Here is a 5,030-nt window from a genome sequence, read left to right as displayed (position 1 = left end):
AAGCACTCAAAAGGAAGATGAATGATGTGGGACTATGTCAAGAAGCCAAATTTATGCCTGATTGGTATTCCTGAAGCAGAAAGGGAAACTGAGAACACCATGGAACAAACATTCCATGAGATCGTCCAAGAAAACTTCCCACATCTCACTAGAGAGGGAGTCATTCAAGCACAAGTGATTCAGAGAACCCCTGAAAGGTATTACATGAGAAGACCATCCCCAAGACACATAGCAATCCACCTCCACAAAGTAAGCATGAAAAAAAAAAATTCTAAAGGCAGCAAGAGAAAAGGTCAGACTACCTACTGGGAAAGACCCATTAGAATTACTTCAGAACTATCTTCAGAAGCACTACAAGCCAGAAGAGACTGGAGTCCCATCTTTAACATATTTAAAGATAAGCAAGAATTTCCTATCCTGCCAAGCCAAGTTGATTCAGTGATGGAGAATTAAAATCCTTCCCAGACATCCAACCCCTAAGAGAATATACTGCCTCCAGACCAACCCTTCAAAAGATGCTTAAGAAGGTGTTGAACACAGGAAAAAAAAAAGAATGGTCATACCCATCACAATAATACAGGCAACACACAGTCAATGGAGCATACAGAACATTCACAAAAATGAAAATACATACATATATAAATACAAGAGTAAAAAAGAATCAAAGCAACTCTGTAAGAGCTCCATGACAGGGATAAATTCTCACATTTCAATAATCACTTTGAGCGTGAGTGGACTAAATGCACCACTGAAGAGACATAGAGTGGCAAACTGGATAAAGAAGCATGATCCAACAGTCTGCTATCTCCAGGAAACGCATCTTACTGCAAAGAATACACACAGACTCAAAGCTGGGGGCTGGAAAATAGTCTTTCAGGAAAATGGAAAACAGAAGAAAGCAGGCGTAGCTATTCTGATATTGGACAAAACAAACTTTAAACCATCAAAAGTTTAAAAGGCCATGAAAGGACACTACATAATGATAAAAAGCTCAATCTACCAGCAAGAAATATCTATTTTAAACACATATGCACCCAATACAGCAGCACTAGGCTTTATATAAAAATAACTACTGAGTAAATTAAGAGAAGACACTGACTCTCACACAATCATAGTTAGAGACCTAAATGCCCCCACTAACAGCTCTATATAGATCAAAACAAAACAACAAGGTGATCTGGAACCTTAAATCAACAATTGATCAAATGGACTTAATAAACATCTACAGAACACTCCACCCAACATCTACAGAGTACACATTCTACTCATCAGCACATGGAACATACCCCAAAATGAGATTACATTTTTGAACATAAATTGAGCACAAACAAATTTCAAAAGATCAAAATAATATCATGCATCTTCTCAGATCACAGTGGAATAAAAATAAATGTCACCACCAATAAGATTTTCCCAAAATACACAAAAAACATAGACACTAAACAACTTGTTGCTGAATGACTTCTGGGTCAACATGGAAATCAAGACAGAAATAAAAAGATTCCTGGAAACAAATGAAAACAAAGACATATCTTATAAGAGTCTCTGGGATGCCATAAAAGCAGTGTTCAGAGGGAAATTTATAGCCTTGCACATACACATCAAGAAAACAGAAAGATCACAAGTAAGCAACCTAATGTTACACCTACGGAGCTGGAAAGGCAAGATCATCTAAACTTCTAACTTCAGCAGAAGAATCCAGATCACCAAGATAAAATCACAATTGCAGAATATAGAAGACAAAAATATCATAGAAAGAATCAACAAGACAAAAAGCTGGTTCTTTGAAAGGATAAATAAGATTGACAGAGCCATGATCAGATTGACTTAAAAAAGAGAAAGAAAGTCCAAGTAAACACAATTAGAAACATAAAAGGCAAGGTCACAAGTGACCCTAAAGAAATTCAAAAAATTATCAGAGATTATTATGATCACCTGTATACAAATAAACTAGAAAACCTAATGGAGAACTTTCCGACATCACACAACCTCCTAAGATTGAAACAAGAAGAAATTGATACTCTAAACAGATCAGTAACAATCCAGGAAATTGACTCAGTCATAAAAATCTCTCTGCCAAAAGCCGTGGACAAGATGGCTTCCCAGCTGAATTCTATAAGACATTCAAGAAGTAGCTGATACCAGTCTTATTGAAAGTATTTCAGTCAATAAAGAATGATAGAATCCTCAAATCATTTCATGACACTAACACCATGATATCCAAACCTGGCAAAGACCTAACAAGGAAAGAGAATTACAGGCCAATCTCACTGATAAACATAGACTCAAAAATTCTCAACAAGATTCTAGCAAATTGGATCCAAAAATACATCTCAAGGATCATTTACCATGACCAGGTGAGCTTTGTTCCTGGAATGCAGGGCTGGTTCAAAATTGTAAGAGCATAAACATAATTCAGCACATTAACAGATATAAAACCAAGAACCACATGATTATATCATTAGACACAGAAAAAGCATTTGACAAAATCCAGCATCCCTTTTTGATAAAAACCCTTGAGCATAGACATAGACATAGAAGGAACATTCCTCAAAACAGTAAAAGCTATCTATGATAAACCTACAGTCAACATTTTGCTCAATGGGCAGAAGCTGGAAGCATTCCCCCTAAGAATGGGAACAAGACAAAGATTCTCACTCTCACTCCTCCTGTGCAGCATAGTGCTTAAAGTCCTAGTCAGAGCAATCAAGCAAGAGAAGGAAATGAAGCCTATCCAAATAGAAAACGAGGAAGTTAAGTTATCCCTCTTTGCAAGTGATATGCTTTTATAACTTGAAAATCCTAAGGTATCTTCCAAAAGCCCCCTTGCACTGATAAAGAACTTTGGTAAAGTCTCAGGTTAGAAAATCAAAGTGCAAAAGGCAAGTTGCTTTTGTATACACCAGCAAAAAGCAGATGGCGAGCCAAATAAAAAACACAATTCCATTCACAATAGACACACACACACACACACACACACACACACGAAATACCTTGGCATCCACCTAACTAGAGAAGTGAAAGACCTTTACAATGAGAACGATAAAACACTGCTCAAAGAAATAAAGGATAACACAAACAAATAAAAAACATGCCATGCTCATGGATTAGAAGAAGCCATATTGTCAAGATATCCATCCGACTGAAAACAATCTTCAGATTCAACACAATACCCATCAAATTACTGACATCATTTTCTCAGATCTGGAAATGACAACACAGAAATTCACATGAAACAGAAAAAACACGAATAGCCAAAACAATCCTCAGCAAAAGAAACAAAATGGGAGGTATCCCACTTCCAGACTTTAAACTTTATTACAATGCTTCAGTAACCAAAACAGCATAGTATTGATACAAGAATAGGTACATAGATCAATGAAGCAGGACCAAGATTCTGGAAGCAAAAACACAAATCTCTCAACCAACTCATCTTTGACAAAGCCGCCAATAACAATCACTGGCCAAAGGAGATCATGTTAGCAAATGGTGCTGGGAAAACTGGCTGACCACATGCAGAAGAGTGAAAATGGACCTCTACCTATCACCATATACAAAAATCAACACAACATGGATCAAAGACCTAAATGTAAAGCCTCAAAATATGAGAATCCTAGAAGATCACGTAGGAACCACCCTTATGCACACTGGAGTAGGCAATAAATTTTTGACCAAATCTCTAAAAGTGAATGCCATAAAAGCTAAGAGAGACAAGTGTGACCTCAACAAATGGAAAAACTTTTGCACAGCAAAGGAAACCATCAAGCGAGTCAAAAGACAACCCACAGAATGGGAAAAAATGTTTGCAAAGTATGCATCTGACAAAGGCCTAACATCTAGGATTTATAAGGAATTCTAACAAAGTGAAAGGGAAAAAAACAAATAACCCCATTAAAAAGTGGGCAAAGAACATGAACAGACACTTCTCAAAAGAAGACATACAAGCAGCCAATAGACACATGAAAAAGTATCCAACCTCACTAATCATCAGAGAAATGCAAATCAAAACTACAATGAGATACCACGTAACTCCAGTAAGATGACTATCATTACGAAGCCAAAAAAAACAACAGATACTGGTACAGGTACAGAGAAAAGTGAACACTTCTACACTGTTGGTGAAAATTCAAGCTAGTTCAACCTCTAGAAAGCAGTGTGGCGATTCCTAAATGAACTAATAATTGACCTTCCATATGATTCAGCAATTCCTCTCCTGGGAATATACCCAGAGGAACATAAATCTTTCTACAAAAAAGACATCTGCACATGCATGTTTATTGGTGCACTATTAACAATAGCAAAAGCATGGAACCAGCCCTATTGCCCATCAAAAGTGGACTGGAGAAAGAAAATGTAGTACATATACACAGTGGAGTATTATGCAACCATAAAGAAGAACAAAATCATGGGCTTCACAAGCAAATTAGATAGAGTTGGAGACCATCACACTAAGTGAACTATCACAGAAATAAAGAACTGAATACCACATGTTCTCACTCATAAACGGTCCTTGAACATTAGTCACATTAGCACAAGGGAGGGATTGGCAGTCACTGGGCACTGCTGGGGGGGGCAGGGGAGAAGAGTAGGGAGCACAAGACAACACAAAGAGTACTTGGTTCATTACCAGGAGCAGTGTGGGCCAGTTAGAAGCCCAAACTTCACCTGCATGTAGCCTACTTATGTAGTTAATCCTCACTCATACCCCACCTTCCTATAATAAAATACAATTTTTTTTTTTTTGAGTTGGAGTCTCACTCTGTCACCCAGACTGGAGTGCAGTGGCCGCTCCCGGCCACCGCAGCCTTGACCTGCTGGGCTCCGGCGATCCTTCTGCCTCAGCCTTCAAAGTAGCCGGAATTACAGGCATGCGCTACCACACCCGGCTGATTTTTTGATTTATTGTCAAGATGAGGTCTCGCTGCCCAGACGGTCTCGAACCCGCGGACTCAGGCAATCCACTCACCTCAGCCTCCCAAAGGCGCGGGATTACAGGCTGAGCCACCGAGCCTGGCTATAAAATACAATTT

The sequence above is a fragment of the Carlito syrichta genome, unplaced genomic scaffold, assembly GCF_000164805.1.
Source record: "Carlito syrichta isolate Samal-C Ts95f unplaced genomic scaffold, Tarsius_syrichta-2.0.1 Scaffold287682, whole genome shotgun sequence".
NCBI lineage: Eukaryota > Metazoa > Chordata > Mammalia > Primates > Tarsiidae > Carlito > Carlito syrichta.
Note: the sequence above shows the minus strand (reverse complement) of the source record.